At 45.8% G+C, this 12984-nt stretch overlaps 1 protein-coding gene and 1 long non-coding RNA gene across 2 annotated transcripts in view; one reads left to right on the top strand and one right to left on the bottom strand.

Moving 5' to 3' along the window:
• B9d2 (B9 domain-containing protein 2) overlaps positions 1-12984 on the bottom strand; it is a 969675-nt gene that overhangs the window by 193521 nt on the left and 763170 nt on the right. The gene's annotated exons all lie outside the window — the stretch shown is intronic.
• LOC139050789 (uncharacterized) lies at positions 5474-9010 on the top strand. Its single transcript, XR_011509078.1, has 3 exons — positions 5474-5580; positions 5744-5869; positions 8909-9010. It is a non-coding gene; the product is annotated as an uncharacterized lncRNA (long non-coding RNA).

Here is a 12984-nt window from a genome sequence, read left to right as displayed (position 1 = left end):
AGCTGAGTCACGACTCCGATACCAAAAATCACTCGTATTCGTATTCGAAATACTAACTCTCGTTAACCACGGTGATAAATTTAAATGAAGTGGTTCGCAGCTATTGCCACGGTGATTTAAGTACCGTCCCGAATTTCTCGTTCGTGCTGTTAGATTTGTAATTATGCCTAAACGGCGCGCCCTCTCTGAACTGAGGTGCGTCCGCGGTTACAGAGGTCGAGTCAAGTTTGTCGCGTCGTGAAAAGAGGTGACAATAACAATAAAAAAGGTGGACATTTTGATTCTGGCAAGCCAGTGTTGCTAAAAGTCACAGCGTTGTGAGTCAATATCACGAAAAGGGAAAATTGCTCTTCCCCCGAACCTAGCATGAAGCTAAAAAGGAAGACCCCTCCGGGTTACTCAGAAAGCAGTCTTCGCGGTTGAAGAAGAATGCAGCCTGGTCTGGGAATCGAAGTGAGAACCAATACCTTTGCAGGGCGGTCGTTATACCATTTGAGCTAATCAGGAGACTGGTAACTGTTCTGTTATAGCGATTGAAACACGATTTTACGAATTTATAATTTAACCTCTTCCCAGCAGGTGCTTAAGGGTTGGCCGAGACATTTACAGAATATGCGGTGCTCCAATAAGCTGCTACATGTACATTCAGACTTCCTTAATTTCAGAGTGTTTTAATGTACGCGTTTGCACTTCCGAAGTTGTGGAATATATACGATGTTCTATTACCCAGCATGCATATGTACTCACAGTTCATCTTTTTTGTTTGCCCATGTTTAAAGCACGTGCACTTATTGTGTTCTTGACTGTTGTGCTCTACGCTGCTTCTTTATTGTGAATTTGACGACCTCCTCCACCACACTGCCATTTTCACATGTGTTCTTTTAAAAAAAATTTTGTTTCATCTAATCATAGTTATTTCCCACTCAAAATATTTTATAAGGAGCACGAATCAACTTTGCTGTATTCTCCATATTTTTTTTTGTATTTCAAGCGAACCAAAACAATACAAATAAAAAAAAACGAATTACACACTCACGGTTCGTGCATTTTCCTCAAAGTTTATTTTGTGCATGGCTACGGCATCACGGCAGTCAGTGCTTTGACTTGTCCAACAAATCGCGCAGCACATTCATTTTCATCAGTAGTGAATGACTTACGTCCTGTGTCGTGTACCTCGGAGCCATGCATTAACGAAAGTCAAATGTGTCCCTTGTTAACGAACGAATATATTATACAATTACGTATGTCAGCAGTGCTCGTTTGCGTGTATACATTTATGCAGTCAGCGTTTTGCAGTTGGTCAGCTGGAATGTTTGCAGCGAGCGCTCAGCAGTGAGGCGAAGTCATGCGGCACGCTTTATTCGCGTACGAAATGAAAGGGAGAAAAAAGAAAACAGTGTGAAACTTAAGTATGCTGAGGTCGGACGTACGCCTCCCGGCAAAAATGAATTAGCGTGAGGAGCGGCAAGTCAGCGGAAATTACAAATGTGGATGGGCACCCTTTCCGCATCAATAAGCAAAATATTCGGAATATCGTAAAACACGCCCGTAAACTAGGAAGTTTCGTTCATTTTGACCCGTGACGCTTGCTTCTAGTATTATGTTGGTGCCACGCGTGCAAAAAATAAAACCAAGTTTTTAATCACATCAAATTAATTTAAATTAGAATGGTGTCACGGGGACATTAGTAATGATGTTAACACCTGCTTGTGATTTTTCACGATAGTTCCGTGCAACATGGCCGAGGCTGCGAGGCCTGCAAACGCAGGTGCTTGTGCGGGCGACAAAGCGCGGGATGGCAACAGCAAGGACGACAACCTTTAGATTTGCTCACTCTCCTGATTGGTCGAGGCACCCGCAGCTTACGCAGTGCTGAAAGGAAACACTGACACAGAGGGTAATGCAACTTGTTGTGCATAGCCTTCGCACAACTCGCATATTGCTCGCCGAAAGCTTGGGAGACGCTTAAGCTTCGCTTTTAATAGGAAGCTTTAGCTCGGGCCGAACTCTGACGCGGCCTATTCAAATACATGTAAAACACAAAAACATTTTCCTGAGATAACGCCTGGGCTAATGTTAATGAAATTTGTTGCATTGGAGACAGAATGTTAAAGTCTAGTGACTGTTGGGAGCAGAATTTTGATTTATGTCCTCAATTGTGTTAAAACAATATTCGAAAATTCGAAAGTTTGAAAAAATAGAAGCACAAAGTTTACCCATTCAAAGCTCTGCATCAAGAACAAATATCGCCGTTCTGTAAACGGCACCCGTTAGACCACTGAAAGCGGACAAATTAGATGCCTCATTTTATATCTTACGTGAATTTGTTACGTTGTTTACAAGGGTTCAGCAAAAGCTGTATTTACATATTACAAAAAATTTTAATATTCATGCGCAACACATCAATTTTGTCTACTTTAGATGGTCTATCAGACGCAATTCACAAAATTCTATTATCATTTTTTGTTGCTGAGTTACAGAGTTGTAGATTTGATTGTTTCGTTCTTTGAAAACCTTCGGATTTCGCCAATTCGTAATAAAAATCCGATGATATAAAGCCAGATTCGAAAGCAACAGTCACTAGATCTTATGTTTTCTTTTAAATGCAACAAGCCTTGTAAAATTTTTTGCAGTGGTTGCCGAGAAAAACGATTTCTCCTTTTATATGTATTCAGATAAGAGCACCCGAGCTAAAGCTTCCTCTTAAGAACAGAACGCGATAGCATTAAAGGGCCCCAGACTGCTTCTCACGCTTTTCGGCGTGGCCTGCAACAATCATCCCTACTGTTGTGTTACCTGTACTGTGTGTTCTACTTTATTGTTTCACGTTTCAGATCTTGCCCTTTCTCTTCTCTTTTCTCCCGTCCTTCATCCATGTCTATGTTTCTGTCGCCTCCTTTCGGAAGAGTAGGCAGGCGTTGTGCCCCTTCGGTGGCAGTTGAAAGCCTTCTCCTCGCTTTCCCTTTCCTGCCAAACTTATATATGTTTTTCAAACAAATAATAATAGTAACGGCAGCTTATGCAACCCCAATCATTACTGGGAAACGCTTGCGGTGAACGCTTTGCACGAAGGCGAGTTTTCTGTTTCTTTTCTCTTTCTTTTTTCCCGCATGGCCAGCAGTGCGGATGCGCGGAGGTAAGCGCCATCTGGTGGTCTTGCAAGGAACCAAGTAGAGAACACTGCGCGCCCCCTGCTGTGATTGGTAGAGATTTTTCGCTCATGGTCAACGCCGGCGGTGCCGGACTCTCTGCGTAATGGGACCTTTCAAGCAATCGCTTTAATCGGTGCTCTCGATGACAATACTACCAGTTACAGCTCCACACAAAACACGTTCCTAAAATAAAATTACAACAGTTCCACATAAAATATTGTCTAATAATGTATAATATTGTCAATTCTTGTACTGTTTTCGACTGCAAATGTTTCCTGTTATTACGTACGATTTCAGAGGAAACGTATTGCATTCGCTGCATTTATTCAAAATAAGAATGCGTGTACAGCACCAACTCTAGATATCACTGAATTAATGCAGGATGGTGTTTGCTTTTGTTAGTCAATTTATTGTCCATAATGTTAAATGACGCAGCAAGTGAAATATTTTTGTTTGATGCAGAAGTTTTTATACTATGAAATATAATAAAGTAAATGCGGATACGACATAGAACAGAGATACCATCATCCTGCATGGTTCGCAGCGACGTTGCCTATAAATGATAACTCTCCTTGCGATAAGGCCATGACCCCTACTCACATTCTTGATTTCGGTCACGGTGGTCCACTTCACGCTCGACTTCTCGTTTCTCGATAGGGACGCTTCTCGTTGATATTGAGCAAAGCTTGTGTGGGGCCAAAAAAGGGTCTGCCCCAATTTCGTCACCTCAACGAACTACCTGCCGTCGTCGACCGTGCTTCCCTTTTCCTTCGCACGCATTCGGTAACTGTAACGAACCACCAGTTTCGCGGTTTTCGTCGATACCTCCATGCCTCGAACCTGCACATCGACTGATTGGAGAACGGCGTTGCAGATCCACTAAATCACTTTATGATCTCGGAGACGCATGAGGCATTCAGAAGAAAATTGAGCGTCACATAGAGAAACTCGTGAATGAGCGATGGAAGATGTTCTGTGAATCACAAGATCCTCGTAAGCCACTGCGACATATCTGCATGCCAGTGCGGGGTCTTCGTTCATCTCCACAACAAGAACAACACCCATCTGCAGCTTTGGTCCTTCATCTTGGCTGAACTAAGCCATATTTTATCGTTTTTGAAAAGGGGCTTTAGTTAGTCGTTCCTGTTTTGATATAATCGATAACACTTATAGGAATTTAGAGAGATGGAGAGATCGGTGCAAGTAAAAAAATGTTCCGATGGATTCTGCGCTGGATGCAGAAGAGCAAAGGTTGTTGCTAGGAGGCACCAGCTAATGAGTGTACGCGCGGGACAGATAAGTCCTGCTCAATAATTTTCTACCATTTGATATTACTTCTTGACTCTTAAGCAGCTTACATACGTGTTTGTTCTCTTGATTTACGAAAAGCAATTTATTGTTTAATGAGTTTCACCGTGTTTGTATCCCTTAAAATCATTGTGCGGCAATGTAGTATCAAAGTGCTCTCCTTCAACGAACACGACTCTACGAGCTTCAGACGACACGTTGCTTGCTTGCTTGATCACTGTACTCATAATGGTGTGCCAGATAATTGAAAACAGTAATTATTCTTTCAGAAACTCGCCAGTTGACCAGACGTCCAGTTTTGAGCAAATTTACATCCATTCATTAAACAACGCGAAGTAGCCTTCTTCTTTTGCCAACGTATCGCACACAAACTTTATGGCTATTTGGATATTCGGGGAAATTTTCATATTTTAAGGTGTTTTCCTGTAATCTTCTTTTTCGAATCGGTCCGCACATTTCTTTATTTAAATAGCCTTATCATCGCTTCATTAAAGAAGTGACCAAACTGGTTTATCGATCACGAGTTGTTTTGCACAACCCCCCTCTTCTTTTGAAATTTCCGATGAAGCCTTGGACCCAACGAAAAACCTATTATCGAATATTGAAGCGCTAGCTTTAAGGGCCGTGCTGCGCAGTGAGCAAGGTGTCGCTGGCGTTGGTCGTGAGCGAAAATTATGCCACCTGATAGGGATGCACGGAACTGAGCACAGCTCAGTTCCTTGAAGTACCATTAGATGGCGTTAACCTCCACGCATGCGCGGTAGCGGTGGCGCCGGCCGTGAGGGGAAAAGATAAAGAACCAGAAAACTCGCCTTCAGGCATAGCGTTCACCGCAAGTATTTCGCGCAAACGTTATCATTGCATAAGATGCATTTGCCGGGTAGCGTGAGAAGCAGTTAGGGACCCTTCAATGCTATCGCGTTTCACTCCTAAAGGCGAGGTTCAAGCGTCTCCCAAGTTTTTTTTTTTTGCGTCATCATCAATTTCGATAACCTATCTCCAGCCACCCCTATAGCGGTTGGCATTGCTCCATTTAAAACAGCAGGTCGGAGGTACACTGCCAAGGAGGAACTCCTGGGCAGCGCCTTGTCTTCCGTTGCACAATCTGATCGACATTCCGGTCAGTGGTTTTATCTTTTCTGTCATTCATATCAGAAAGTAGTGCGATGCGCGTTTTACGAAAGTAAGCTATATTTTCGAGGGCACTCTATGTATAGCTATCTGCAGATAAGCTCTTACTCCACGTAATGCAATCCCTACCGTTCACATTCCCTTCATTGAAGCTCCTGCAGGACGACGAAACAAGGTGTTCCGCACTCGCTCGCCCTGCTCTGACTTGGAAGAAGTGACGATGGACCAGCCAAAGAAAGAGCCGAATGGCGTTCGGATGGAGCAAATGTCTCCAGCGTGTAAGTAGTTATATTTTTGTCTCCGTGTTTGCGTTGAAATGGGTGCACGATCGAAGTTCAAGCGAATTAACGGGTGGTCGTTTGACTGCCCTCCGGCTGATTTCAGTGAAACACCACTCGAATGAGCTTCATCCATCTCGGAATGCGCCGTGTACGACTAACATCCAAGAATTGAAAAACTAAATGATGATGACAGTTTTTGTTCACGCCCCCTTCGAAACGGGCCGGCAACTAATAGTCACCTAGCCTGCTTCAGCTGATCAGCAATTATATAAATGCTTAGCAGTGAAGCGTTTTGCTTATTTATTCTTGATCATTTCTTTCTTCACTAAAACACCCGCCGTGGTTGCTCAGTGGCTATGGTGTTGGGCTGCTGAGCACGAGGTCGCGGGATCGACTCCCGGCCACGGCGGCCGCATATCGATGGGGGCGAAATGCGAAAACACCCGTGTACTTAGATTTAGGTGCACGTTAAAGAACCGCAGATGGTCGAAATTTCCGGAGTCCTCCACTACGACGTGCCACATAACCAGAAAGTGGTTTTGGCTAGTAAAACCCCATAGTTAAAAAAACTCATTAAAACGTCTTTCATAATATGGTACCGTTACCTATGGTCGTAACGACTCCGGTTTATCAATCTCTTGCCTGATTTTTCCCCCACCTTATCTCTATAATAGTATATAATAAAAAGTATATAAATAAAAGTATATAATAGCTGTGTCTTACCAGTACTCACCTACGGGGCAGAAACGTGGAGGCTTATGAAAAGGGTTCTACTCAAATTGATGACGACGCAACGAGCTATGGAAAGAAGAATGATAGGTGTAACGTTAAGGGATAAGAAAAGAGCAGATTGGGTGAGGGAACAAACGCGAGTTAATGACATCTTAGTTGAAATCAAGAAAAAGAAATGGGCATGGGCAGGACATGTAATGAGGAGGGAAGATAACCGATGGTCATTAAGGGTTACGGACTGGATCCCAAGGGAAGGGCAGCGTAGCAGGGGGCGGCAGAAAGTTAGGTGGGCGGATGAGATTAAGAAGTTTGGAGGCACGGCATGGCCACAATTAGTACATGACCGGGGTTGTTGGAGAAGTATGGGAGAGGCCTTTGCCCTGCAGTGGACGTAACCAGGCTGATGATGATGATGATGATGATGATGATGATGATCTCTATAAACGCATCTTGCTTATCGCGACTGCTAAGTTAATGCTTCCAACTGCTTGGAATCCCACTGCTTGTGGAAGGTGAGCGTTCCGCACGATTAATTCTTGCTGCCGAATATCCTGACATTACATTTCGCTGTGTCGTCTTCGAACTTATGCGGCAGCAGACACGTGTCCCATCCTGCTGCAAATGGCTGCTCCTGTGCGTTTTCTCCTTCAGGCAGCAAGCTCGTGTTTCAAATGACAAGGCACTCCGCCCTTTAGTGTTACCGCACAGATTTTCTCTGAAATCATTGCCATGGGATGGACGGATGGATGAAAAGCTTTATTAGGGTCCTTTAGGGCGCGCCCTAGCGCGCAGCGGGCCGCTCCCACGTCGGGACAGAGAGGCCGAGCCTCTCCGCTGCGTCGCGGGCCCGTTGGACAGCCCATAACTGTTCTTCGAGGTTGAGGCTGTGCAGGACAGCATCCCAGCGTGAAGAAGTGTTACTTTCATCGCCGCGTAACGCGGGGCATCGCCAGAGCATGTGAGGTAAGTTCGCTAAGTCATTGCATAGTGCACATGCATTTGTCGTCTGAATTTCGGGGTACATCTTGTGAAGAAGTAGGGGGTTTGGGTATGCCTCCGTCTGTAGAAGCCTTAGTGTCAAAGCCTGAGGTCTCTTGAGTTTGCAATGTGGGAGGGGTAGATCCTCCGAGCCAAGTAAAAGTGCTTGGTAATTTCGGTGTGCCGATTGTCAGTACCCCCGGCGTCACGCTGCCCGGTACCTACGCGGTTGATGATCCCTCGCACAGCTCCGTGTGCAGACTCATTGAGGTTGGGCGAGGCACCCTCGATCTGTCCCATGTGGGCTGGAAACCAGATTAATGTGTGCGGCTTGATCTCAATGACCACGATGCAATGACTGCAGTGGAATCGCTGTGACATAATGTCGAGAACGAAACGACCACGATGGGCATGATGGTGACCCTATGACGAAACTGAACGACGACAATAGCCCGAAGACGATGGAACGATGGCGACGGAATGATGATGACGTCACAAAGACAATGGTTGCGTGACACGTCGCGACACGGCGGGTCCGTTAGCGCCTGTTCCTCGTACACCTCACGATGGCTCACTAAAGCAATGCTCACAACATTCCTCACTAGGCCTCAGGCACTGACATTCAGACTGCTGCAGACAGAAACCTATCCCAACCTGTTCACGTTACATGCGATATATCCGGAGATTTACACTGATGACGCGTGCCCTGCTTGCGGGGATAGATCAACACATTCGCACATGCTCTGGGGATGTATCTCTATAGCAAGCCCTGACCTCAGCTCAGCTAGGTGGGAGGCGGCCCTCCGCAACCCACTCCTGGCTGAGCAACGTTGGGCTGTCCAGCAGGCCCACGATGCGGCTGGCAGGCTAGGCCTGTCAGTCCTGACGTGGGAGCGGCCCGCGGCGTGCTAATACGCGTTCTGCAGGACTGTAAAACAAAAGTTACTCAATCAATCAATCAATCAATAAATCAATCAATCAATCAATCAATCAATCAATCAATCAATCAATCAATCAATCAATCAATCAATCAATCAATCCAACGGGCGAAGCATCGACAGCGACAGGAATGTTTAGCGCTGCCCGCAAGCTCGTTGGCCGTTGTTCTAAAAAATACGTGAGGAGTGACGCTGTCGTGACGCATCACCAGAAGTTACCGCTGCTGGCGCAGTAGCAACCATGCTTTGGCAATTAGCAGGGCGTCTCACACAGCTAGCGTAGCCAGGACCTTCGCCAGTGCGTTGGAGGCGACGCCCATCGATGATGCGCGAGAGTGAGTGAGTGAGTGAGTGAGTGAGTGAAATAACTTTATTTTGTCCACTATAGACGTAGGCAAACTCCACGCCACCTGGCTAGGCCCACTCGGGGACCATCACGTGGAACCTGACGGCCCTGTCGCGAGCCCTCTGGACTGCCAGGATTTGACAGGTCTGATCCTGGGCCCTAATTAGCTTCATCATTTCCTCTTGAGTGAAAGGGGGACCGGCGGAGGCGCAGCCCCACAGGACATGTTCGAAGTCCGCATAATCACCACACAGACGGCAGTCCTGGCTTGGGAACCGTTCGGGGTACATTGTGTGCAACGCCACGGGGCTCGGGTAAGTGCTTGTTTGTACAAGTCTGAGAGTGACTGCCTGGGCCCTGCACAGCGAGGAGTGCGGCGAAGGTAGGACTCTTCTTGACAGATAATTGTATTTGTAGATTTCGTTGCACGAGCAGAGAGGCTCGGGTCGCCCAGGAGAGGACGCGTTGCCCGGCGCACGGTCAGTCAAACCTCGTGCAGCCGAGTGCGCCTCCTCGTTGGGGTTGATCGAGGCACCCTCAATGGTTCCAAGGTGCGCAGGGAACCAGGCCAAAGAGTGATGTTTCATGTCTTTGGCACTTCGGATGATACGTAGGGCCTGGGGAGCCACCATTCCCATCTGAAAGGCCCTGACAGCGGCCTTGGAATCCGAATAAATCGTGTCGTGTACACTGTCCGTCAATGCAAGAGCAATAGCAACTTGCTCTGCAACGCTGGAATTAGAAGTGCGGGCGGTAGCGCAGCTAAGGATTTTAAAATCAGTCGATGACCACTGAGGAGAAGGCCTCTTCTTGAACGTACGAAGCAGCGTCTACGAAGCATGATGCGCGAGAAGCACATTCCTTGTGTTCCTTTCTTCGTCCACGTCTGTATACGTAAAGAGAGAGAGAGAGAGCAAAGAGAGGAAAGGCAGGGAGTTTAACCGGACGATAGTCCGGTTTGCTACCCTACGCCGGGGAAAGGGAAAGGGGAACAGAAAGAGGGAAGCGGGATCGAGGGAACACTGTGTTCGCGTAAAGTTTCACGATGAAGTATGTTAGGTGGAGAACCTTCGGTGCCCGCAGCTTTGAGTTTACTGCCCACTCGTGCCACTGCATGTACGGCGTTATAGTACGCACATGGTTTCGAAGCAGCAACGCTTGTGCTTGCGCGCGCAACGCTCACGTCAGCAACGGAAGGCGGAATGCGGGCCTCATTTTTCGCAGAGAAACAAGACTGTGCGTCTCCCCTCCGCGTCTCTGGATACCGGTGACAGCACGACGGACGGCGACGGCAACCGCCGCGTTGGTAGCGAGGCTTTGGGCGAAGAGCGATTCAGAACAAATTGTCACTGACATTCTCAAGGGTGGTTATGAGGGCTGTAATTTAAGCGGGACTAGGTGAGGCGGAAACAAACTCTGGGAATTAAAACAGCGTTTTAATTAAAAGGAGACACAGTTTCATTCATTTAACGAAACAGCAACTCCGAATCAGTTTTATATACTCGTGGCGATGAACGTAAAGACAATTTCATTTTGCTTTATCATTATGAATAAATGCCTTTTTTTTGCTATCACTTGCAATGCAACGCATCTCCTGAAGTGTGCTGAAAGGCGCGCTCGTGTAGTTCACCCCTTACAATGCGCTCCGCTCGCACACTGGGTCGCTTTGCTTGTCTACGTTTATCTGAATCTGGCCTTAGGGACAGCTTCATTGTTTCTTAACCTTCTCAGCGAAAAGCAGTGAGTTACGACCGCCAGATAATTGTCCGTTTTAGCTGTTATCGTGCGTCCGCGCTTGCCGATAGGCTTGGCGTCCAACGATGGGGTCAGCATTCGATACTCGAAACTTTCGTCGGCCTCCAAAGAAAGTGTGTTATCTGCAGGGGTGCGATTCTTTCACCCGTACGACTGAGTTTGCGCTCCATTGCATCACGCGCTGAACGCTCCAGACGCCCAGGAAGTCGAGTGGCGGGGCATTTATGCATGAGCTCTAATGGCAGGCCACGAAACAAATATCGCGCCTTTGAGAACAAAATGACGTCACTTCTGTTCTTAACTGGTATGGGTTCACATCATTTTTTCGTTCACCGGAAGTGTTCCCTGGCCACAAATATTTCATTTCATTTCATTTCATTTCATTTCATTTTATTACCTTAAAGACCCCTGGATAGGGGTATTACATAAGGGGTGGGAATACATTTGTAAATAATTTGCATAATACATAAGTGAACATGCAAACAACAACAAAAAACTGCATGTGCTAAAGGGTTACATACGTCAGCGCAAATATATAGAACTAAGTAATACAAACTAAAGTTGCACGAGCATATAAGTCTATTAACACAAGTCATTTCTATTGTGAAAAGTGCGCAGTGACACTCTCCACGAACGTAGAAGGGCAAATGATGGTGGAGATTTGGTGGGGCAGATTGTTCCAATCTGTAGCGGCCTGGCAAAAGAATGAGGCGGAAAAGGTAACAGTGCGCATGCGAGGGCGGCCCACTTGAAATATGTGGCGTGTGCGATGAGATGTTCGGGCTGCGGGGAGGATATAGGGTGGTTGATTACGCGAGCTGTGATAAAACTTATGGAAAAGTGAAAGGGTTCCAGTGCGCCGGCGCGTACAAAGGGGAAGTAAATTCAATTCTTTGTGTAAGTAAGATATGCTCACGTCATATGAATAATTAGAATGGATGAACCTTGTGGCACAGTTTTGAACGGCTTCGAGTGCGTTAATGAGATATGTTTGGTGCGGATTCCATATGGCGGATGCATATTCCAATTTCGGTCGGACTACTGACTGGTAGGCCAGTAGTTTAACAGGTTTGGGGGCACGTTTTAGATGACGCTTGAGAAAACCTAGCGATTTGTTAGCAGATGAAATGATGTTACTGACGTGTGTTTGCCAGTATAAGTCGTTAGATATAGTAACACCTAGGTACTTGTAAGACTGTGCAGCACATACGGGAATGTTATTAATTGTGTATTGGTAAGGAAATGGGTCGCGCCGACGAGAAAATACCATCAAGTTGCATTTCTTAGGATTAAGTTCCATCAACCACCGGTCGCACCATTGCTATAAACAGTTAATGTCCTCCTGAAGTAGGTAGGCCAGTAGTTTAACAGGTTTGGGGGCGCGTTTTAGATGACGCTTGAGAAAACCCAGCGATTTGTTAGCAGATGAAATGATGTTACTGACGTGTGTTTGCCAGGATAAGTCGTTAGATATAGTAACACCTAGGTACTTGTAAGACTGCGCAGCACATACGGGAATGTTATTAATTGTGTATAGGTAAGGAAATGGGTCGCGCCGACGAGAAAATACCATCAAGTTGCATTTCTTAGGATTAAGTTCCATCAACCACCGGTCGCACCATTGCTATAAACAGTTAATGTCCTCCTGAAGTGAGTCTTGATTAGATGTGCTAGTAATTGTTCGATAAATGACGCAGTCGCCTGCGAACAAACGAACGTTGCAAGACACGTGCAGGGGTAGGTCATTAATGTATATTAAAAAGAGTAGGGGTCCAAGAACAGATCCTTGCGGTACACCGGAAGTCACTGGTATGTGGTTAGATGCGCGGTTCTTAACTGTAACGAACTGAGATCTGTTTGTTAGGAACGCTTCAATCCATCGCAAAATGTCGGGGTGAAGGTTCGCAAGAGAAAATTTTAGTAGCAGACGTTGGTGAGGTACGTTGTCAAACGCCTTTGCAAAATCTAGAAATATCACCTCTGTTTGGAGGTTAGAATCTAAGTTAGTGTGAATATCATGCAGGAAAATGGCCAGTTGCGTTTCGCATAGGTGATATTGGCTTAAATGTCATTCAGAAGAAAGCATTCAGATAAATTTCATCTAATTAAAATTTTTTGGTCCTACTTGCTATTAAAAGTCGCTATTTATTTACTCTTGTCACCTAATAGTCTGTACGATAAGATGGCCAAATACCTGAATTTATAAAGTATATGTCTACATGTCTGCTAGGATTGCAAGACTGTTTTAACATGTAACATATTAACACGTACAATGTTGTTCCCGTTAGTTTGTTGCAGTTCGTTGTTTATGTCTTTGATACATGTATAGTTTGTAAATATTTGGAATATTTGCCATCGAAAAT

Source organism: Dermacentor albipictus, chromosome 10, assembly GCF_038994185.2.
Source record: "Dermacentor albipictus isolate Rhodes 1998 colony chromosome 10, USDA_Dalb.pri_finalv2, whole genome shotgun sequence".
In the NCBI taxonomy this organism is placed as follows: domain Eukaryota; kingdom Metazoa; phylum Arthropoda; class Arachnida; order Ixodida; family Ixodidae; genus Dermacentor; species Dermacentor albipictus.
This window is presented reverse-complemented; position numbering and strand designations above follow the sequence as displayed.